This window comes from Phaethon aethereus, assembly GCF_964289735.1.
Source record: "Phaethon aethereus genome assembly, chromosome: 6".
Classification (NCBI taxonomy): domain Eukaryota; kingdom Metazoa; phylum Chordata; class Aves; order Phaethontiformes; family Phaethontidae; genus Phaethon; species Phaethon aethereus.
In genome coordinates, this window is record NC_138580.1 from 13,530,644 (window position 1) to 13,555,859 (window position 25,216).

The following is a 25,216-nucleotide window of genomic DNA, read 5'->3' on the forward strand; positions in this document are numbered from 1 at the left end:
CATCAGTTATATGAGGAGCAGCGATTTGCTGCTCAAGGACAGCAAGGACAGTGAAAAGCCTGTGATTTCAGGAATTAGTTATGGAAAGCTGGGACCCTCAGGCTGAGGTAATAAGAATAGCTGGAGAATTAGGCAATTCCCATATTCATACGATGACAGACTGCAGTCCCTTTGCCAAGGCTGTATTAAATACACTGAGGGGCAGAAGAGTTTTCTGGCTTTGCTAACAGCTGCTTCAAGGTGAAGCACAAGGGGAAAAAGAAAAAAAATATTCTCCACTCCTGATACTCATTTTGCCATGTAACAACTCAAGGCCTGGAACAACTCAGGGCCCTCTGCAGACCTTTTGGAACCTAGGCTTGAGAGAGTCTGCTCACCTTCTAGAAATAACCTGATCAGGAATTAAACAGTACCTGTCATAATGACAGGAGGGAACTAAAGCTTTTTAAATGCTTTTCCATCTCCTGTCCTAGGCAGGAAGTCAAGAAGCAGCAGTAAATTTTTTCTTGTAAAGAAAGAGCATGGCTTTGTGTTTTTAGGCTAGAGAGAGTGTCTATGCCCTTGCCTTCTCTGCTGCTGAAATGCTTAGTGATACGTGTAAGCAAAAATCTATTTTTCCTTTGGGATATGAAGCTTCAGTAGATGCTAGTGAGAGTTTACAGGCTTGGTTCTTTGTCAGTGCTTGCAGGAGCAGCCAGACAGTGCACTGGCTGTGGATGCAGTGCTAGAGCTGCCCCAGTCAGACACTGTGCAGCCCATCTTGTGGCTTCCCTGGCTGCTGGGAGTAGTGCTGGCAGTGTCCTGTCAAAACTCATTTGTTTGCAACACAGCTATCTGGCTGTTTCTACAGGAATGTTTAGGAAGCCAGTTAGCAACTGAAAGATGACAGTGGCTTTGACCACAAGCAATTCACGACTGAGTACACACAGCTGAACTTTTCATACAAGGTTCTTCCCCCAGGAAGAAGGGAATTAAAGACCCTCAGCCACTGAGGAGACACAGCTCCATTCAGAGCTAGCACAGAAGTGATACACATTAGTTCTGAGTGTCACAGCCAGTCAGAGCTGCTGTGAGAGATTTATCTGTGGGCTTTGTAGCTTGTCTCAAGGACAGCTCACCTACCATTCCCTCTAATCAAGTCCTTGCTCATCTTAAGGATCTTTGCATCTCAGACACCTTGCTCAATAAACCCACTCTGCAGAGAGGTCTAGAGGCAAAGCAGTGGTTTGGAGCAGAATTAGCACCAGCCATGGCTGGTACTGGATTGAAGCTGAGTCTTCTGGACTAACAGGACATTGGTGCCTGGGGATATCGATCAGCTCTGTGCTGAAGTACTCCTGTCACTCGTGGTGATGTGGATGATCTTTCCAGAGTAGACAGAAGCAACTCCTTTCAAGAGGAGGTCCCTTCTGAAAGACCCCTTTGAAGAAAGTGCCTTTCAAGAGCCAGGGAGGTAACTGCTGCTCATAAAGGATCAAGCAATACAGTTTCACCGCTAATCTGTGCTGTGGTACTTTAACCTGGAAAAAAACTCAGGCCTGAACTGAACTAAGACCTCTTAATTACAAGAAGATCTGAGAGCACTCCCTCAGGAGTCCTGGTTTGCGGTACCTAACTGTTTTGCACTGATGTGTCCCATTTTTTACCACAGCTGTTGCAACAGCTCTGTTCTCTGTGGACAATCAAGGCTCAGGTTTCCACAACACAACCTGTGAGCCCCAATGCAGCAGTCCTCTTCCTCGTTTAAGGGCTAGACCTGGTTTTGGAAATTGGCAGAAGCCATACCTACAGTGGGGAGACCTCACAAGTCATTAGTTCATCTTGTCTGAAAGCTCAGTATCACTGAGAACTGAGAGGAAGGAGTAGGCCATGGAAACCTTCCTTACTGATAAGCAGCCCCTGAGCTGATCAGCTTTTTAAGATTAAGGTGCACAGCTTGCTTGTTTGATCTGCCACTTGAGTCTCGGGACACCTTCCAGGAGGTATGGGAAGAGCTGACATCCCATTCCTGGCTCTGAGAAACAAGTCTGCCAATACAGAGCCAGTTGTGTCTTTCTGGGATGATCTTCTGCCCTTTATTCCAGGTTCTGTCCTACCTGGTTGCCATATAGCTACGTCCTCAAGGGACACAGTCATTGCTCGTCTATACAACACTGCGTTATTTCTGGTCACAGGCAAACAGTAGAGCAGTAACTCTGCAACACTTTTTATTCTGGCTCTCCGCGTGCTACTCAGGCTTTTCTTCATTATAGCAGTAGCATGAAGTAAATCCGTAAAACAGAGCTAGCCCAGTCCAGAAGCAGCTGCAGGCACTAGCATAGCCCCCAGTCATGTCAGCCATCCCCTCCATACTTACAACAGTGCAGTATGCATTAGTGCATAGCTTGGATTTTTTCATACAGGATGGCTTTTGACCTCCATAGGAAGAAGCTCCCTGCTCCCTCTGGCCTGTCCAGAGGGATGAGAGCCAGGAACTTGGTTTCCTCATTGCATTAGGAGTCATGCTTTTACCTGTAGCTCACTTTGTATAAAGACTGTGTCAAAATACAGTCCTTTTTGAGTAAAGTCATATTCAGTCAAACTCCAGTTATGCCTCAAGCTAACACTACCGTAAAGAGTAATCCATTTGAGAATGTCTAAATGTTACACAAATCAATTCAAAGTTGTTGTAATAGGAAAGGCAGATGATATATATATGCTAAGTAGCACATTATTAAAAATAATGTTCTTAGCCCACCATAAAGACAAAAATAGTAGACATACTTTCCCTTCTTAGGATCTGTGGAAGAAACACTTCCCCTTACCTGGTCATACCTTCTGCTTTCCTCCCAGAATGAGACCCAGCCTTTCCCTCCCACAGTAGCCAAGGGGAATGGACCTGCATGCATGACAGAGCAGAAGCTCATGCTGCTCATTTTCAGTGGACTAGCTAAAAAGGTGTCCTAGCAGATGAGTACTGGCTTTCTGGACCAGGAGAGATGGTCTGCCATTTTTGGATGGAAAAGAGAGAAATGAGGGAGGTTGGCCCCCAGATAGGTATTTATTTAAGGGGCAGATTTCCAGGGGGTCTCTGTAGTCCCTGCTGAATGGTTTTGAAAGATGTGAGCACTTATTTTTGGTGAAATGATGTAGCACATTCTGTGATAATATAGCTATGAATATAGGTGCTGAACACTTGTAAGAATGAGGCTTTTGTGCTGTTCATTGGTGGATCTGAATGTGGTTAGAGAGGTAGATATGTGTTAGCAGAGTGACAGAACTTTTGAAACACATACTGAAGCAAAGCTAGGTCAAGTGAGATGTCCACCTTCACAGACAGTGAACAAGATCATGGTATGTCTGGAAATACAACTCAGTCCGTGGTTCCACCTGCAGGAGTACACAACATCAATTTGTAAAATAACATTAACAGTCCACTTTGGGTTATCTCTGTAGATTAGCGTAATTATCTCATAGTAAATGTGTCCATGTGTAAAAGTCCTCAGCAATAACATACGTGTGCAGACTGGAGTTTGTCACACATGGTATTTAGCAGCTGCATAATCCTGCTGATATCAGCATAGCTTCCACAGGTGGAAGCCATGTGCAGGGTGTGGTAATAGGAGGTAAGAGGTTCATAAACTTGAAGGGTAGACAAGAAAGCCGAGATGTAATCTTTTGCTAGACATGGGCTATAGGACTTCCCCAGAATGATTTCTTCTGTCCAATGCCTCTCTCCTTTAATGGCTGTTTCCAGCCCATGAGCCCTGTGAACCAAACCTTGTAATTCACATCTCTGATCTTGGCGGCTGTCAGCAAGCACTGTCACCATCAGCTGCCCCTCTGGGTGCCTGTGCCGTGGCTGTGCCCTCACCTCATGCTGCAGTGCTGCTTAGTTGGACACAGCATTGTGTGTGGGGAGGAGGGATGTACTTTCTGTGCCTCACACATTCTCCTTCCACTCAATGGCAATCAGCTGCTGGACTGAGCGGAGACAGAGCCACGTGGGGCAGCGGGACCTCACAGAGGGGCAGGGTACCGAGGTGTGGGCAGTGGATGCTGCTTCAAGTTCAATACCCGCTTCATAGCAAGGCTCCAGCTCATAATTGATGTGGGGCTGCACTAAAGCTGTCATGAGAGTACAAGTGGCTATGGCTTTGGGGGCAGGTGATAGTCCTCCTTCAGCTTCTTCCTCAGGGATGTGGGAGGACCAAAGGATGAGGAGTTTATAGCAAAGCACAGAAAGATGTGTTGAGAGCCTTGTCAGGCAACAGGATAGCAGAGGGTACTTGCTTTGTGGTAGGGAACGGAGTTCCTGTAGTGAGGAAAAGAGGGTGTAGCAGGGGTGGCTGTGCTGAGGAGTGGGGAGGAGAGAGGGGCTCAGGGGGAGCAGGCTAAGGCAGTAAAGCAGAGGAGAGGCAGGACAAGGGTGTTAGCCAGGGCAGTTGTGCCTTGGCTTGGGAAGGCCTTGTAATTGGGGTAGGAGTCCCACATAGAAATGCCTGGAGCTTTTGAGATGCAGCCCCATCAAGCACCAAAGCAGCAGCCGGGCAGCATGACTCCAGGTGAGAAAGAAGAAGCAGCAGAATGCCTGGCTCCTAAACAGGTTCCCCTCGTACCCTGCCCTATCCTCTTGCCCATTTTGCCGTTCCTGTTGCTGTTTGAAACACCCAGCATCTGGAAAAAGCAATGCCCTTGTATAGTGCCTCTGGCTTCAGGAGAGTTATTCCAGCATTGAATTTGGCCCATGGATTTTAATTACTCTCCACTGTGGTAGTAATGAGAGCCAGTGGAATTGTAGTGATTTTATTTCCTTTTAATTTGTTATGATGCTCTGGATGCAGATTAACTTTCCCAGCTCGATACATATTATTGATTCATCTTGCTTCATGATGTGGTAAATGGCTCAAAGAGGTGGCTGATTGCACTGTAGCTTCCTTTGGTAGCTCTGTACTGTATGCAGTGTCCTCACTCCAGCAGTAGCCAAAATCAGGTACTGTTGCATGCATCTGATTGGGTTATTTACATCCATGTAACTGAGGATAAACTCGGGCCTATGGTAGTGCCTCTTTGTATGCAATAGTGCAGGTCTCCCAGCTTCTGTTCTGCTTGATGTACTGAGTGTGAGGACAGGTTTGTGGTCATTTGATGGAGATGAACCTGCTTCTAGGCCCAGCACACAGGGGTTGTCCTCACCGAAGGGAATCATCTTGCAAGGAGGGAGGAAAGCAGAGGTGTCTTCCAGCAGCACTACTCCAAGCACACACTTGTCTGGGAAGCCCCTTCGCAAAGCAGTGGCCAACCTCTTGCCCCTGTCCCCATGTGCCAGACTTGGCTGATGGGCACATGGTAGACTGCACTGCCCCGTTGTCCATGGGGTTGTGGAACAGCAGGGAGACTCTTAGCCTCAGGGCCTCCCTCCTAGTGAGGGAACCTGACAGCAAAGCTTGTGGTATAAGACTATACCATGCTGAGGGATCCTCCCCCACTTTGTTTAGAGAAAAACCCTGAAGTCATTATTGCAGAGTAATTCATGCCTTTCTTCCTCAGCTTTGAAGCTGTAACAGGGGTAAGAACAGAGCCTGAGTTCTCTCAACACAAAGCCCAACCAGAGGTGGAGATAAGGAGGCTGAGACAATGTCTTGTTGGTTGTAATAGGGGGTGACTGCAAGATATCCTGCAGCCACATTAGCAGGAATTTGCTCCACAGGCTCAGAGGCACCCCATTGGAGCCAGGCTGGGTGTGTCAGTATATTGGTGCAAGTGCATGGCCAGCCCTAGCTTGGAACTACCTGCTGACTCTGCACCACACAGCCTGCTCCTCCTGGCTGCTGGTGGCTTGCTGGGCCTGGCTGTAAACCTGGTGCTCCACCTAATCAAATTAGCTATGGGACACTGCAGTGCTCAGAAGCCGTGGGGGTGTCTTCTGTCCCCCATGGTGTTCCTATTGTTTGTCATCTTGGGTAGCACAGAGCCAAAGGAAAAAGGCAGGAGTTAGACTCAGCAGCCCTGCATCCCTCCCTGTGCCAGCCCCTTGGCATGAACTGCAGCAGGAAGCCCGGCGTGCCAGGACCCATCTTAGAAAGCTGCCTAGTCCTCAGCCATGCCCATGACCTCCCAGCTCAAAACACTGCTTTGTGGTAACTGATCCTCTAGCGCCATGTGTGATTATGGCATGAGACCAGTGTATCACTCAGCAAGTCCAGAGGGACACTGACTGCATTGCATGAGTGATGCAAGTGTCACCTCCTCAGAGGCCATCGGGTATTCAAGTGCAGTTGTTGCACTGCTGATGAGTGATTATTACCTGTTTGCTGCTGATGGTTGTCAGTGCCTTGGAGGCATTCGCTGGAGCAGAAACTAAACTCAGGCCAGAGTAGCCTTGCCTCAACTGAGTCCGATCAGTAACTTCAGATGTAGAACGTTACTTGTTCTTCTTGCAAAAAAATCCATCAGCTCTGTGGACAATTCTAATGCTTAGGAACCTATGTACTGACCATGCAGCACTGGGCAAGCCGAGATAAAGGAGATAAGAGGTAAATATCAGTTTGTCTTGTCACACATCTCTGACTTCAGGACTTAGAAGCCTATATCCAATTAAAGCAGCCATGCAATTAACATCAAAACAGTTGAGCCTGGTCTTCATCTGGTGCATGTTAACATGGCTGCTGTAACTGCAAGGAGGCCTTGGAGTTAACTGAGTGGGTTTGCCCCTGCCCCCCCTTATCTCCGTCTCGCAGAACTTTTGTTTCCAAACCTTGCTGCATGCGATCTGTCCGGAGCATCATGGTGGCAGCAATCTTCTCTCTCTCTCTGTCTCACTTCACCTCCAAAGCTATCCTGTGCCCCTGCCTGCCAACATCCCGCTCATGCTGGCCCCTGAACAGGGAGGAACTGCTGTCACCAGCTTCCTGAGAGACACTGGGCAACAGTTTGGGAAAATGCTTTTTGGAAGGTTAGAAAATAGCAGTAGGCAGAAAAACTGAGGCAAATTGAGGGACAGTGAGAAGTCAGATACTGGGGATTAGATCCCAAATGTCATCATCCTAGGGAGCTTGGGGCAGAATCCTGCAGACCCTTAGCCACAGACACCCATCATGCGTTAGTCCAGCAGTGTCACAGTGTCCTTGCCCCTGGCAGCATTTCCCCAGGATACTTGGTGTTCATTTAGGAGGAGCAAAAGCTTTGGAGACATAATTATTCACTTGAGAAGGTGCTTATGCTGCCTTAGGTGAAACAAGTACAAATACACACCTTTGGCTTAGTTCCACCATATCCATAGAGAAAATAAAAAAACATTTAACTTTTTTTTTCTTCCTGCTTAGGCTAAGCCAAGTTTAACACTTAGCTGGGCTCACCCGACAGCGGCACTGAGTGTGCCCTCAGCACAAACACCGAGGGCAGAACTGGGAGAACCGGGAGAAGGGCCCTCACTGTCGCACCCGGGGGGGGAACAAATGTGTCTCTTCAAGCAACTTGCAGACCATTTTGTGATCCCAGCCCAGCCATACCAGTTTCCCCAAAGTCCTAGCCAGCACAACTACATCCATTTTATATCTTTTAGGTTGAAAAAAACCCCCAACAAACAAAATTAACAGAAGAATTTAAATTGTGCTACTCTTGATTTACACCAAGTTTGCTTTCCTTTTTGCCAGGAATAAGAACAAGGCTGCTTTGTGCCCTTCTCTAACTTTTGTTTTTCACTGTTTAGGCCAGGAAAGTGGAAACCAGGTGAATGTTTGAATAGGCTCCAGCCTCTACCCTTCCCCAAAATGGTTTGCATTGAAATGGACTTCTAATATCTTCCTGAAAAAAATGGGATTGTATTGGAACTGGTAAAACTCTTGCTTCCCTACTTCTCTTACAGTCCCAACCTCACAGAATCGCTTGGAAGGAACAGCATCTCCTCCAGGGTTTCTTTGGGGTTTTGTGTGTGTGTGGTTTTTTTTTTTTTTTTTGTGGTGTGGTACGTACTTTGTTTTTTTTTTAATGATAAAATCCTTTACTGTCACCTCCCAGATGGAATTCCCTGAAGCATTCTCACATGAGTGTATCGCAGGGATGATGCCTTGCTTAGATAAAATGCTGTACATACCAACTCGTCTGAAAAACAAAGCAAAGAAAGCCACATAGCAACTGCTGTTGTCTGGCAAGTCAAGAGGGGCACTGTGCCTCCTAAACCAGCTCCCAGAGTGATGGTACATTATCACTAGGTGCGCTTTCCAGAAGGTAACACATGATGGTTTAAAAAAAAAAAAAGAGGGAGAAAGAGAGAGAAAGAAAAAGAGAAGAAAACAATGGTGAAAGGCTAAAGGAGCTGCAAAGACACAACCACACACACAGTTACCCTGGTGGTGGGTAAAGAGAGACAGGTATGCTTCATGGACTGTCCTTTGATACCACATTTCTTGCCCACATACCTGCATTTCCTTACAGCTTGAGGGGGGAAGGCACCTGTGTCTTTCAAGGTAGCTACAGCCATGTCAGCTTGTGCTCAGACAGCGGCTTGGAGCTCTTGCACTTAACACAGGTCCCTGAGTTGAGTTAGTTCCAAATAATTGCACTTCAGTTTTAGGAAACCTTACCTAACTTTCCTTGGTGCTCAAAGACTGCAAGGAGAGCAAGGGTCTAGTTCTTGCAGATGCTGGAAGGTAGTTTTATTATGTCCTCTGACAGATACCAGAGCTGAAACACAGGAACTGGAGTGTCTTGTCTGGGCAGACCCCAGGAGATCAGAGACCAGACATCAGGTCTCATGTTACCAGGTTACAACGTGTTCACAGCATCTCCCGCTCTTCTGCAGCTGTAAGAGTTACAGTATTTGCTTCATTCACATGCTTCAGGGTGAGAAGTCACAATGTCAGTTTGTGGCTTCTCCAAATGAACTTAACCCTTATCCACAAAAAGCTCAGGAGTGTAAATCAATGTCCTGTGACCCTGTGACCTGCTGCAGAGAGGCTATTAACAGACAGCAAGAGAAGAAAGTGCTGCATCCATTTCAAGGCAAGGGGAGTTGGCTTTAATTTTTAAAACCCTTTCACAAGTGATTGATGATACAGTATTTTTGGAGAGGAGAGGAAACTGGCAGTCTCCTGGGGCTAGGTCAGATGTCTTATGATGCCAATTGCCTACATGAAAGTACTTATACTAAAATACTTCAGACACCGAGGCCTGGCCAAAAACACCTCCTCTGGCTGAAGCAAGAATGGCATCTGGAAATAAAATATGGCTTGAGGCAATCAATAAGCTATCAGGATTTTTCCCTATTCGTCAAGATCTTGAGTCAAAAGCTGTCTTGTCCAACAGTCTTAATATGATCCCGAGCTGCTGCACCATCAGGGCATCCTAGGTGCCCGGTGGGGGACAAAGGCAGGCAGTGCAAACCAGAGCTGGAGCTGAGAACAGTACCGCCGCAGGACATGGCACTGGCCTGCGGGACCGGTTCCCATACTCACCAGTTGGAAAGAGCAAGTGATGGACTTAGGGAGGGTCTTTAGCTGTGGCTAGCGGAGAGTTTCGTGATTGCATTAGGAGACTCTGTACCAGCAGCTGTGAGGAAGGAGGGTGTTCATTGTATTTATCTGTTTTTCCTCTTTCTTTCTTAACTACAATTCCTCTGAGCTCTGCAGAAGGAGGACAAACAGAAAGAGGAGTATCAGCCATCTAATTACAGTGCCTGATTTTGCTGTTGCTTTTATACATCAATCAAAGGTCTTACCATTGACTTCAGTAGAGTTGAGAAAGAGCCCTTGTTTCATCGAGTGGCACCAGATTAAGTTAGTGGGATTCTGTTCCAGGGCTTCTGACATGCTTCCAAAATCCAGCCCTGACACTGCCCAGGCTGTGGGTAATTTGATTCTGCTGGCACTGCTGAAAGCCAGAGCAGCAGCAGAGATTGCACTGCAAGATCTTCATACTCAGATGTTAGTGCCTACTTCTTTGAATGTCCGGCTGATTTATTTTCAGACATAATGATCAGAAAAGCAAGCCAACACCCTCAGACATCCCTATCTCGTAGTAAATATCAAAATCTAAAGTTGATTTGAGTAAGAATCATGAAAAATGGAGACATTATATTCTTCAGAAGTTGATCGCTGAGGGAGAATGCTTCATGCCCTGGCAGAAATTGGTGATGTTAGCTGGCTGGCTCCTATTTGAGACCTCATTGATTTTTGCAGATGGCAGCTCGATGATCTCAGTGACAGAAATTGAAGCCTCCCACTTCACATGGAGAAAGCCCTTCAATCTTTAACTAGCCCATCTTTGACTTCATTTTATGTAAAGATTTTAGGCACTGTGCAGTGCTAAAGAGGATCTTGCTGAGCTTCTATTACCTCAGCGGCAGCTGATATGTAATGAATTATTCAAGACTAGCCAGTTCCTTCATTAATTTTAATAAATCAAGTATTCTACCATGTTCTCAGCAGTGCTGCCAGCTGGGATATGATGAGGTAAGCCCATTATTGCCTGGAGCCTTATTCATTTGGTCCATATTTACATACCTGAGGGCCTTCATAGTTAACAAGAGGTTAGTAGGAGACAGTGCTGATTTGGGGTAGATCTACAGTGGGCAGAAGAGGCAACAGAACTTCCCCATCTCTCAGGAGGTGGCAAAGCCCTGTCTTTGCACGGGGAAGATGTCTTTGCATGTACAGAAATGGACTCAGCTGGTATGTGCTGACCTCCAGGGCAGAGAGTAACCCTTCAGACAGATGGCCTGGACGCCACAGCAGCTGAGAGAGGCACTTCCCATCTTTCACACAGACTCACTCTCATGAAATTGGTCCTAGGTCTCTCATACGTCTCCAGAGCAGGCAAATTGTGGTGTTTATGAACCAGTCCCATTTAGTAAGCTATTGATCTATGTGGATCAATCTTACATGTAACAACACATGCACGCATTGCCATGCACAACTGTTAAAACATATGCAAACAGCACTTCTTGGGATGCTGCATACATCCTGCCCAGGCTGCTGATAAACTTCTTCACAGTGCAGCAGCTGCCACAGCAAATGCAAAGTTGATCTGGTGACTCTTGTAGCCTACCTTTCCCTCAGCTTCTGCTCAAACTCCACAACAGAAAATGCTTTCTGACACTGAAGCACTTTCTTTACATTTCCTGAGTAGGCAGGAACACACTTGTCTCTGTTCATTTGCTATCAACCTCAAAATTGCTCAGTCTATTCTTTGCTTCCACTCTCCTGGCCAAATAAGAACCAATCTCGTAATGGAGTCAAAGGCAAGAAGATGTTCTATGTCCCCTATAGAATTTTTTTTTGCCATATTGTGCTGTGTTGCATAAAGAAGTCAGATTGACCTATTTCCTCCTTTTTCTCCTTCTCTCTGAACTGTGGGTTTACAAAGAAATTCTTAACTCAGGGCAGGGGATTTCTCCAGCCCCAGGTCTTGCAGAGGGCTTAGCGTGCATGGCTCTTATCCTTCCTGTACATAGGACGTGCAGTTTTTACTGGAGAGAAGCAGAGCGTTCAGCCCAAACCCCTTCTACTGTGGCTGCACCTATCTTCAGGGAGCTTAAATTGTCATGAGGACATGATCAGATATAGCATAGCTGCACTTCACAACGTATGCAAGGAAGGCAGAAATCTCTGTTATCATGTATTTTAGGAGAGGGAAGATGAACTGCTGGGGAGAGGCTGGACACCAGCAATGCTGAACACGAATTGTTTACAGCCATGGTGATAAATTCAGTCCATGGGTTAGCCCGTGATTATCTACCCTGCCAGCATCTACGTGGTGCATACTCTCAAGAATGTGCTGCCAGTAAGGCATCCAAGTACAGCAGCTTATCCAGAGATCTGGCACCAAGGCTCAGTTTGATTGATAGATGAAAGACAGACCTTGCTGAAGGAAGGCCACAGTTACGGGATATTGAATGATTTGATCTTTGGGGGTGGAACATGAAGGAATAGCACCTAATTGTGAGAAATAAGAGTGTGGCTCCTCACAGTGTATTAAACAGCAGTATCCATATATCTGTGTTTCAAGAACTGGGAGGGACATTTGCAGATCCCTGCAACCATTGCACCTGCTGACTCTTCTCGTTGGCCTCACACAGACATAGGGCTGTTTCCTGTACGTGAGCCATTCCCCCATCTCAGCCCCTAGAAAATTGTTCTAGAGGTTAAATATCTTCACTATGAAATCATACACCTTTCTGTAGTCTGCTTTAGTCTAGCTTCTGTTCCCAGTCAACAGGAATGTGCTGCTCTTATCAAATGTATTTTCCAAACTGACCTAAGTCTAAGGCCACTCTTATCTCATGCTTTGGTATTCAAACAAACAAACAAACAAAAGAATCATCTCATACTAATGTTGCAGAACTCCCAAGACAGTTATTGCTGAGCAGTTGACAGAGGTAGCTTTCTACTTACTCTACATTCATGGCACCGCTACTGACTAGTTCCACTTCATTTTTGGAATGACACTATGCTGTTTTTAGGACCCAGTGTATTTCAGCTCCTTCACACCATCATTAATCCTGAAGCTCTTTAATCCTCCCAGTGTAATTTTTCCCTTATCAGTTTTGTGCAATTCTTAGCTTGTCATTTTTATTTACTACTTTCTATTTTCCCAGTGTTTATACACATAACATGCTTGCTTTTACTTTCCCAGTGAACAAGAATCCTGTTTTTTTCCAAACCAATGTATTTACTTTCCTCAGACCCAGATTGTGGCTATCTGAACATTTAGCAGAAAAAAAAAATAGGCTCCCAATTACAATTTGTATTTTTCTACTCAAATTTTCTTTACTACCTGGCACACAGTTGTTTTCAGCTCTCTGAGATTGACATTTTTAGAGCCGTAATGATGGATAATTGGTTTGCGCTGGGCTCTGTTTGCACACAGCAAATATAACTGTGTAGTGATCATTGGTAACTAAGCAACCAGTTATGTTTTTAATTCTGTGATCAATTCCTTCCTATCTGTCAAGATTAAGTCTAACACAGCATGTGCCCACAAGGGATACAACAATTTTTTGGAGTTAAGAACCCATCATCTATAAGATTGGGAGTAATAGCAGCATGAGGCCCCTGATTTACCACTCTGACTGCAGTCCCTTACAGGCATGTAGCCCTTTTTCAGTGGATGTAGAAGTTTAATGGTCTTGTAGTCTTGACGGTTAGGGTAAACGTTATCCAGAAGTAGTTAACTGGCTGCCCCATTTTTTTTCTGTGATTTAGGCAGTGACAGCAAACACATTTTTACCCTTTATCTGTTAAATGATTAACATTCAAGGGCTCTCATTTGGGGGCTTTGCGATTCAGAAGTCAGAAGGCCATTTGCGACAGGCTCGAGTTGCTTTGCTCCTATGTCCTGGAAGGTCTCCTGGCAGTGATTGCTGCATGGGACATATGAAGACTCTTGATTTTCTACTCTTTGTTTAACCTGGCTAAGTAATACTAACTGAACTCAAGGGCTCGGAAAACTCCTTGTCAGGGAGCAAGTAAGGATAGACATTTCTGGAAAGAAAGAGGAGGTGGAAGCCAGGCAGCAGGGCAGGTTGAGACACCAACCTTGGACAAGGGGTACAGTCCACTGCACCCAAATGGGAAGAGTGGAGCAGGGCCTATGACTACATCTTCGTTCAGCCAACATTCCAACAAGCACTAGAGAAAGCTATAGTCCAAACACAGCTCTGATGTCACTCAAGAAGTCAAGTTGGCCAGGCCACAATCAGTACACATACAACCCAGACCAGCAAAGACGAGGGCAAGGACTTAAATGCTGCTCCCAGGCCAGTGGGTGGCAGGAGCAAGGGTGGAGGTGCTAGGTGAGGTTAGTCAAGGTAATTGGAGGCTGGTGTACTAGGGGCTCTGACACTCCTCAGCCTAGGCTGGGATCTGCTCTGCTACCCAACTTCTGTTCCAGAGGGATCACTAGTAGACAATTCATATAAAAGAAATCCACTTTAGCTTCATGCAAAAAAGAAAACATGGCCCATCTGGAGCATATCATAACAACTCTTCCGTTGCTGTCCATCTGCAATGAGTGTTAGATGGCGCTTAGAAAGAAATCTTTACAAGTTCCATATCCAGACTCTCTTTGCAACTTCACATTCTTGCTGTTGCTGCTTGCTGAAAGGAGCCATATGGATTTTGTACTGAACGTTGCATAAATGCTAATATGTAAGTATACTTAGAGGTTGCATATGGGCAATAGTAAATGAAAATCAGTACTTTTTTGGTCCAGATTACACAGGCAAGTTCAGTGAAGCCAGATGGTGCAGTGTGTTAGTCAGGAAGCTTCATTCACCTGGAGCCGCAGGTTCAGATCTTGATTAGGGTTATTTTGCACTTGGCTGCACTCGCTGACTTTGTCAACAGTACTGATGTTTGCCAGCAGACATAGAAAATGCTGAAGACTTTATCTGTTGTAAAAAAACCCCACAACATACAGTCTGATCTGAGTGATATTGTAGACCAGTCAGAGACAGAGATCTGTGTCCTTTGGAGTACTATAGGTACAAATGTACACTTTAGTCATTTGAGTCAATTTAGAAAAGTCGTGTTGTAGTCTAATAGCTGACACTCTGCTACAGCTAGTAGATGAAGGAAGTTCTTTTAGCTTTGAATCCTTGCTGAGCATCAGAAAGTCCTGGGATATGTGGGAGTCTGTGCGTTTCAGTGCCCTCTCTGTCAGGGAGGGTAATGTGATTCATTCTGGTGCAGCACATCGCAGCTCCTGTTGTATCTGCCCCGGTCAGGGAGCAGGAGCGTTCTCTGTGCTCAGGCAACAGGTATTTGATCTGGGTCTGAAGGCTCTGGACCAAGTCCCATCAGGCAGCTTCCAGACAAGCTGATGTCTGCACAGTAACTGGCCGAATTCAGAAATCTCCGATGAAATGGACTTTACTCTTTTTTTATTTTCAGTGTTTGGGGGATTTACTCATAGACCCCTGAGCAAAAAAAAAGTAAATTCCAAGTTGAACAGAGATGGAAATTTTTCATGAAACTGTAGATAGAGCATCCCCTTTTATGATAATACCATAATTTTATCTGCTCTGATTAAAAGGTTAATTAGATTTGGAGCATTTATACACAAAGGAGAAATGGCAGCATCCTGACAGATTTTGACAACTTGCTCAGGGGTTGGCTTACAGCAAATCCACTGTGGTCACTACATTCCCCACTTCTGTCACAGCCTGATGTCTCTTGTTTACAGCCTCGCCTGCAACATTAAATAGCAACCATAAAGCATTTTGCCACTGGTCCTGCCAGCTAATGAGTCCATTTTAAAGCCTGCTCATTGCATTGCGTGCATTTCTCTTTGCATAGGGAAGTAGTTAGTTTTGAATGTCACCCAGTCCTACAGAGGCAAGTGGGAAGATGGATTGTGCTGGCAGCGATCCATCTATCTGTTCATCTGCCAACACTAATGTTTAGTTTCTCAGGCTCCCAGTTGTCTTAAATAATGCTGAACTACAGGATCTGGGGTGGGAAAGGTCATGTATCTCATTTTGTCTTCCATTTCTTAAGTGGTACTTAAACTTTCTGAGGTGTTATAGCTACATGCAGGGATTGTTGATGGGCAGTATTTATGAAGTTGAAGTTAAATCCTTTCCTGAGATGCTGTGTCGCATGAGACTTTTACCATCACATTGGTCGCAGCATCGCCCACCCTGTCTTCTCAGAGTACTCCTTATAAAAGGTGTTTATGAAGGACTCATACCTGCTTCCCATGAGTGATTGGGTGTCTGCATAGTCAATATTTCCCCTCTTTTGATTGATATTACCAAGTTGCATCTCTAGAGTGGTTCTGTCTCCACTTGCTGTAGAGCGTTCTGCTTTAGGTAGGTGTGAGTACTTTGAGACAACCATAAAGGCTGCAGACCTTAAGTGCTGTGCGGGAGGTCAAGTTAGCAGAAGAAAGCTGTTTTGTGGCCTGCAGCACAGCCATGATGCTCTTGGTTCAGCTCTTAGCCTTGGTAATTTAAATATGCATGCAGTGGCTTTTATCAGCTACTATGACCTGTGTCTTATTTTTCCCGGTTACAAAAAAAAAAAAAAAAAGTTAACAAGAATATAGCAACCTTCATGAGATACTTGGAACGTTTTGCAGAATGGCATCAAAGTAATGATATCTCATTCTGATTGCTAGGGAAATACAGAGTCCAGAACTGGTTGGGAGCAGACAGCTTCAGACCCCGCAGCAAGTTAGTGGCCTAGGAAGGGGCATGGGGTATCTTTTGACTCTGGATCCAGGGTGGGTCTCCTTCACACTTAACATCATGGGGTCTATGTGTTGTAGCTAGTATCTGAGATCCACAGCACAGGGAGAAGGGGTCTGGTTTAGTGTCCTTCTCTTCTCCCTCACTCATTTGGAAAGAGCTACAGAGCTGCTGCATTTATTGTTATTTTCTTCACAATCTTACATGTGCAGTGGCTACCCTGCGCTGCAAGAAGATGCAGCTTACTTGCAGAAAGTATCCAGTGCATTTGAGCAAACAAAACCATTTTCTTACAGCTGGCTCTAAACAAAGGGTCATGTCCTGCCTCCTCGTCCATCACCTTTCATTATAGGGTAGGAACTGGTGGAGAACCAAAAAGACAGTCTTTTGGCAATACTGAGAATATCGTTAAGAGCACCCCAAGAGCATATGCGTTGGTATTAATCAGTCATAGAATTTGTTTCTAAATGGTAACTTTAAAAACACTGCCAGTAAACCACATGTGACATGATGCACATGGGGGCAGGTGAGGCCAGGTTTGTGTGTGGTGAGAAATCACATGGATCTGTATTGTCTCCAGTCTGATCTCTCCAAATCTCATTCCTGTGGGGTCACCTGGGAATTAATGCCCAGCTGAGGTCACAAGACAGCCCACAGAGATGAGTTAAATATCTTGATGTAAGGGATCTACTCTGAGAATTTGTTGACCAGCTGTTTAGGGCAGACCACACTTGCTAAGTTGCCCTCTGGAATATGTGCTCTTCCTAGCATGTTGGGATTTGTGCCTAAAGGCACACCCTGGTGTCTCCAAGTGGAGGAACTTAGAGCTCCTGCCCTGTCCAAACTGGCCACTTCTGCTCAGCCCTGAGCTCCTCTGGGCAGTTCACCAGCTACCATGTCTCTGCAGTCACAGAGGCCATTAGCAGGAAAATAATCACAGAATCACAGAATCACAGAATCACTAGGTTGGAAAGGACCTTTAAGATCATCAAGTCCAACCATTAATCCAGAACCACCATGTCCCCTAAACCATGTCCTGAAGCGCCACATCCACACGTTTTTTGAACACTTCCAGGGATGGCGACTCCACCACCTCCCTGGGCAGCCTGTTCCAATGCCTGACCACCCTCTCAGTGAAGAAATTTTTCCTAATATCCAATCTAAACCGCCCCTGGCGCAACTTGAGGCCATTTCCTCTTGTCCTATCACTAGTTACTTGGGAGAAGAGACCAACACCCTCGTCGCCACAACCCCCTTTCAGGTAGTTGTAGAGAGCGATAAGGTCTCCCCTCAGCCTCCTCTTCTCCAGACTAAACAACCCCAGTTCCCTCAGCCGCTCCTCATAAGACTTGTGCTCCAGACCCCTCACCAGCTTCGTTGCCCTTCTCTGGACACGCTCCAGCACCTCAACATCCTTCTTGTAGTGAGGGGCCCAAAACTGAACACAGTATTCAAGGTGCGGCCTCACCAGTGCCGAGTACAGGGGCACAATCACCTCCCTACTCCTGCTGGCCACACTATTCCTGATACAGGCCAGGACGCTGTTGGCCTTCTTGGCCACCTGGGCACACTGCCGGCTCATATTCAGCCGGCTGTCAACCAGCACCCCCAGGTCCCTTTCCGCCGGGCTGCTCTCCAGCCACTCCTCCCCAAGCCTGTAGCATTGCATGGGGTTGTTGTGGCCAAAGTGCAGGACCCTGCACTTGGCCTTATTAAACCTCATACAGTTGGCCTCTGCCCATCGATCCAGCCTGTCCAGATCCCTCTGCAGAGCCCTCCTACCCTCCAGCAGATCAACACTCCCACTCAGCTTGGTGTCATCTGCAAACTTACTGAGGGAGCACTCAATTCCCTCATCCAGATCATCTATAAAGATATTGAACAAGACTGGTCCCAGAACCGAGCCCTGGGGAACACCACTCGTGACCGGCCGCCAGCCGGATTTAACGCCATTCACCACAACTCTCTGGGCTCGGCTGCATACACAGTAGAACAACAGTTCCCCACAGGCAGAGATCCAATTTCAAGAAGCTATTATGTTCCTATAGCCTCCTCTGTTTCCCAGTGCAATAAACCAGTTCCTGCCCTTGTCTGGCCCCACTGGCTTGTGGTGATACCTCCTTTCTTCCACCCATAGCACTCACAGCCCCCACATCCCCTCGCTTCTAGCTGGGGGAAAGGCAGGACACTACAGCTGGTTCTGTGCTCTCCACCCTGGCCAGCAGCAGGTCAAACAGAGCAATTAAGCTTGCTAATTGCAAGTCACAACCTTTCCTATAGGGAAGACACCAACTGGAGTCTTGTCCAGCCGTCTGTGTTCCTAAAGCTTCTAATACAGACAGGCAGGCAAAAGGAGTTGGGAAAAAACCAAACAAATAATTTCCATAGCTAATTGAAATGGAGGGGAAAGGAAGAGGTGCAAATCCAACTTGGAAGAGCAGCTTTTACCTCTGATAGTCAACTGGGAAAAATAACTTAATGGAGTATTCAAGAATATGAAACACAAGCAAATGAATGATGCTGACAGTCTGATCAAAGGGTTGCTCTACAAAAGAGAGTCCCTTTCAGGGCTGGTCAGGCCTCCACGTGCTTAGGAACCTTGCCCAATAAATTTGATGAACAGCTACATGTAATGTATGAGAAACTAACTGAATTTTGCTCTTGGGATCTGTTCCTGATGTAGAGTGCTTTCAGACTCCATAGTCCATTAAAACTGCATTTATCAAAAGATGCAAAAGAGAGGGGCAGGGTAATTTTGTCTGCAGTTCCTGAGTTCCCATGGAGGCGTTTTCCCATCTGAAAACACAAGTGATGGAAAAGCTGGCACATCAGTTGGGTCTGATCTACACTGGGGCATTTACTGGCAAAACTGTCATTGTAATGATACTGTTATAGATACCATTCCCCTGTGGATATACTTATTTCATAATAACAGATCCAAAACAATAACAACTTTTGAGAGTAAGAGTGCCCACCAGGTGATGAATTGGTACGTGCCTGGAGTGGTACCACTGTTTGGAGTAAAGAGTTCTGTAGTAAGTTTGTATGTGCGTAGGGCAATTCCTAGATATAAAACACAGCAGAAGAGATAAGAGTCTTTGCTAGGACAAAAAGCATACTCTGAAATTTACTATTCATACTAAAATTCCCCCGGAACAAGGCATCTTGCGGTTTGTATCTCCCTTGTTGGGCTTAGATAAATAGCACATGCAGAGTAAGAGGGAGTTCCACTGGGACTTTGTCACTTCTTCATTAATATGTCACCAACCTGAATTAGGAATGTTTTTCCCAGAGAAAGCAAGGCCAAAGAGAGAACTGGTATTTTAGGAAGATGGTTCCTGTGCCTCAAATCCCTAGAACACTTGTGCAAGGTGAGAGGGCTCCAGGTGACTGGAGCACAGCCTGTCCTTACCAGCAGTCATTCAGCTGGAATGAAGGGTAAAAGATTATTCTAAAATGCATATTGCAGAGTAGGGAGCTGTGAGAGAGCCCACGACACCACCTTTGACAAGTGCACAGCGCTGAGCCTCAGGAAAATAGAGCAAAAAAATCTGTCCAACGGCAGCTTTTCCACACTTGAAGCAGCTCTGGAGAGGCAGGAGGTTCCCAGTGGCTATCGTGGCAGCTAAATGAAATTTTCACTTGTGATAAGGCACCCTGAGAGCTGGGGAAGATCCTGGCTCTGTGCCCACTGGCACAGGTCCAGGTGATTTCACTGGAGCCAAGATTTTTACTCTGTATGTGAAATGAATTGCCAGGGTGAAGCTGCAAAAATAACGCCTGGTAATGAAATCCACTTGCAGCAGTGCGCCTATGCGCCAGAACCCCGCTGTGCGCAGGAGCACTTGCATTGGCTCTGAAGAGCACCACGTTCTTGTAACAGGGAGCATGCGTCAGGAAGTGTGAAGTGCCACTGAATTCATCTAGGATGTCACGCAACTGCGCATTTGTAGGCAAACTCACATTTTCCTGGGGGATTTTTTTGACCCACCTTCCCCCCGCCAGCTCCAGCTTTCCCAGGATTCCCACCAAGCCCAGGGACTATCCATCAATATCACCATAGCAACAAGAAGTCATTAATGGTATCCTGCCTATTGACAGACAGAGCCTGGGCTGGGTGGTGAGCCATCGCCATCAGCTTGAAGGAGAAAGGCGAGAGCTCAGGGTCTCTGTGGGATCAGTCCTCTCGTTCTCCCTCCCCAAAGGGAGGGAGAATCTCATAGGGAGGGAATCTTTCCCTTTCATCACCCCAGAGTCATCTTGCATTGCGTAGTGGCAGTAAGGGACACGTTTCTTCTCTTACCAAGTTATGTACAGTGTGTGCTGTAGGGAACTGCTGCCAGGAAAAGATGAAGAGGGATTTGCTGCACAAATAAGGATAAATGTGCCTCTCTCAGGTTTGTTTGCACGGGGCTGTGGCACTGAAAGACACTTTACATTGCAAATAAGCAACTTACCCTGCAAACCTACAGGGAGTTCAGAGCAAAGCAGGAGGCTCCAGGGCCAGGAAAGGGGAACAGCAGGCTAAACTGCAAGGAGAGAGAAAAGACATGTCATATAATTCTCCTAAATGGTGAAGGAAGGGAAATTCTCAGCAGGTGTAAATTAGCATTGACAAGCTATACTGATTTACACCCAGCTCTTGGTCTGGCCCACAGTAATCAGCTGAAAAGCACCAGCATCTGAAAGGGAGGGGCCTGTGGGAGGAGTTGGGGATTGAGGAGTTGAAAATATGCAAAAAAGAAGAAAAGAAATTCTCCTAGGTAGGTAGGGAAAAGCTTGTGATGTTCCCTGAGGCTGACGCAGAGGCAGAGCCTGGCCAGCTGCACCAGTTCCCTGTCAGTGCTACTCTCACTGCCTGGTAGCAGGCAACATGCTGTGCTGGACCTTCTGAGGACAAATCTCTCCACTGAGACAGCTGACAGGTACAGTCCTCGCAGGTTTTCCATAGAAGCATTGCTGAGTACCTCCACACTCGGAGGAGCAGGAAGTGTGACTGCCCATCCACATGCCGGCCAGGGCTGCTGACACTACTGCCATCCATGTTTCCTCACGCCAAACCTGCCTCCGCCAGCAATATGCTAAAGCGTCTGACAGCTTTGGGCTGTGACCAAATAAGGCGTAGGATGACATCATCCATCTCCCTCACCCACCTGAACACCTCCAGCCTCTCTCTGGGTTCACCAATGAGGCATGCATTTCTGGTTTGGAAGGACTCTGCTTATCCTCCTTCCATTCCATCGGCTTTGGGGGGTGCCAGACTAGGTCCTAGTGCAAAGCAAATGAACGGAAATCAATAGAATTAGGTTGGAGGATTTTTTTCCCCACTAGTGAGATGACAGTCAGGGTTCATGTTGCCTTGTTGGAAAGACCAATGCAGTAAGCCACTAGTGCACTCAGAGTTTGAGGTGTATGACTGTGCTGCAAAATACGTCTTCCTGGTAAAAGGAAGGAAAAACAAACTTTTGACGTACACCTTATTCTTAGAATTAATGTGTGATTTCTTTCCTCTGCCCTGTGCATTTTAAGGATTGGGCTGGAACTCTTGGGGCAATGTTAGAACAAGGAATTAGGAAATCACATGGATCCTTTCAGCAACCCTGATGGATCCAACTGTATAGGACTGGTTTTCTGTTGTCTTCCTGGGACAGGTGGAGGCAACATAACAGGACATGGGAAAAGGTGTATTTCTGTGTTCCCTGTTGGTTGTGTATTGCTAGTCCAGTCAGGAGTATTTCCACCTTGAAAAAGCCCAGTACCATGACTCAGGTCCTGCACATCACGAGATTAAATCATGCATTAAATGATGATGTTAAAAAAAAGCCTGGTTTTTTTTTTTTTTTTTCATTTAGTGTGACTTGGCTTTTTACGTCTTTCTTGCCAGAAGGTCAGTGAAAATTGTGAGTTGAAAAGCCAGTCTTCTGTGCACGCTGGAAGAAAACATTCAGCTCAGTGCTTAGGTGAATGCTCTGTTGATCCTCATCACATGCTGCAAGGGGAAGGGGGTAGCCAGCTCTTTCCTGCTGCCGGCTTGATTTACTTCTCTCTCCCAGTTCTCATGTTCACCTAACGCAACATGATTTTTTTTTGCACTGTCCTCTCTGCCTTCATAAAACACGTGCAGAGGATCAAGATGGCTTTAAATGATCTAAGATGTAGTTCCCCACCTCATCAGCTACCTACTGCAGACATGCTCTGTGTCTGCTCTTTCCAAAATTACCTGCCACTGATCACTGCTGGAGACAGGCCTCTGGGCTGGCTCACAAAGGCATGTCTAGCAATGGACTGAGCGGTGCTGGGTTGTGCTGGGGGTGCGCCTCTGGCAGTTGGAAGCCAGAGAAGAATGGTCTAGAGCTGGCACTGGGAAGTTATAACTGATGTTGCACCCTTTACAGGGGCTGAGCTTCAAGTCACAGCCTTGACGTCTTCTGTCCCCCCTCCCAAGGAATAATAAATTCACTTGTAGTCGTATTGCAACCATTTTCTGCAGTTAGTGCTGCTGTTATATCTATGCAGAGGAGTGAAGGTGCCAGGCTGTAAAGTGGGCTCATATATGGCTTTGTACTTCCCAGATCTCACAGGGGGCTGGATAGCTTTTCCTGGCTCAGGTTTGCCTCTGAAAACTGTTTGTGTCTGAGCCAGGGAGCTTGGAGCCAGGTATGGAGCAGGGTTGGAGGCTGTGCTCAGCTCATGTCTGTTCCTTACAAGGCTAATAGTGCTTGCTGCCTGTGTATGCCAAGACTAGGGTGTGTTATGGGTAAGATCTGCTCCGCATGACCCAAAGGCATGGGAGTGCTTGGTTCGTGGTGTGTACACAGGACAGGGGAAACCACCTGAGTCCTGAACATCAGCTAACTCAACCCTAAGCATTGGCTCTGCTTGGTTATAACACCTATGGGCTCCTTTTCCAGGTGTAAGAGGGGAGATGGTGTTACAGGCAAGTGGAGGATCTATCGATCAGATGCACCCTGCAGGTTCATAGGTGCTATGGGTGATCTGTCCCAGGAGAGGACTTCATTGCAAACAGGACTTTCTTCCTCCTGAGAAGGAGTCATCCAAAGGAGCTTTGTGGCCAACCAGGGTGTTGACTCACTGAAAGCTTGGCAGGTGATGAGTGATGCCATCTCCTGGGACGCTTCACAGCTGATGCTGCCAAGCAGCTCAAGCTGGGATACACGATGGGGGTGCCAACACCTGTCTGGTGTCTCCAGGAGCTTTTGTTGCAGTAACCAACATACTCAGCCTTCCTTGCTGCAGGGTGAATGCTACTCCTCTCAAGTTCCATTCCCTCTGCTGCATTGTCAGCAGGACTGTTGGAGCAATATTGTCCAAGAGATTGAGTGAAACAAAAGGAGGTACCCTTTCCCAATGCAAAGAATCAAGAGGGAATGCAGGTTACCTTGAAAGTATGCTGCCTGAAGTCAGTGCGCTGGAATGCCTGCCCTTAGAGATAGGCTGGAAGTGTCATGTCATCACAGCTTTTCTGAAGGAGGAACACAAGGAGAAAACCATGCTGTGACACAAGAAGGAGAAGCTGCTCAGACTTAGAGAGCAGCCAGAAAAATTCATCGAAGGCACTGCTGCCAAATGCACAGATGTGTGGAGCAGTAGGGCTTCTCAGGTGAAATCTTCTATGCCAATAAAGCAAAGTTCCCAAACAACTTAAAAACCCCACAGAAAGGGAGCCAAGAATGCTTAAGACCTTAAATGATTCCATAAAATTTTGAGATTAGCTTTTCCACTGCCTTGAGACTATTTAGGAGCCAATCTGACAAAAATAGAAGTTCACGTGAAGCTATGGTGATTCCTACACTCTCCCTGGTGGAACTGTGTGTACCATAGCAGGATGTTCCCATGATGATCAACAGACAATGTGGACAGACTCTTTGCTGGCACATCTGGCTGGCATCTGTATACCTTTGGGCTGCTCTGATCAGCCAGCCCTGACCATGGCCAAGATCAGTTCTTCTTCTGAAGGCAATGGTAATGGTGGTGATGCTTCAGAAGTGGTACCTATTAAGCAGCAGCCACAGATGGGCTGTGTAAACTTGTGTGGAATGCAGTGGGATGGAGGAAGAATTGGGGAAGCAGGGAAAAAAAAAGAAGAGATGTGAAAGGAGGAAAATGGTTAGGCAATATGATGTGGCAAGGCAAGCAGCTCATTGCACAGCAGAAACTTAATGCCATTACCTGTGCTCTTGGCAATGCCCTAGACCCTGGGCTGCACTGGATCTTCAGAGGTTCAAGAGAGACTTTGTTCCTCATGCCAAGCTGTCTTGGAGACAATGTGGTCCATGCTTATGATAGAGCTGGGAACGTAAGGACGACATACAGTGAGCAGACTATACAGGTGATGGTTTTCTCTGTATTACCTGATCTTGAAACCAAGATGGCAGTTGTTCCTCTTGCTAGCTATCCTGATTTGTGCCATGGAGCAGACAGTGAAAGCAGGGATAATATTGTAAATTCAAGGAAAGTTACGCTCAGTTGTTTGTTACCCTAGGACGGAAAAGAAACTCGGGAAATTGTACTGGTTTAGGTAACTACTGTGGGTGTACCTCTCCTGCTGCAATTAACAGACACTATATAAACGCTGTTCCTGTTCCAGCTGCTAGAACAGACAAAAAACCCCAAGAAATATAACTGCAGTCACCTAATGATCCTACTGTGTCAGCTAGTTCCTGCAGCACAGCTCTGGTTAAGTGAACAGCTAAGAAAGCAAATACTGCCAAGGCACCTTTATTTTTCTTGTTAACCTTTAACTTGAAAAAATAGATGTATCTGGCATTCTTTCCCTTGAGATTGCTGGTGTTCTGCTAAGCAGCTGCAGAGATGTGCATGACACGGCAGTAGACAGATCATGCTGCATCCATGAGGTTTGCTGTATCAGATAGCAAAAAAACTCACAGCAGTATCATAGCTTGCTAAAATCCTTTGTACAGCTCTTTGAAATGTGCCTTTCGTATCCCTGTAGCTGGTTAGATCTCTGAAATAAAAGGGAGACTGTACTCCAGAATAAGTCAGCCTCTGTTCAGTGGTGCAGTTTGC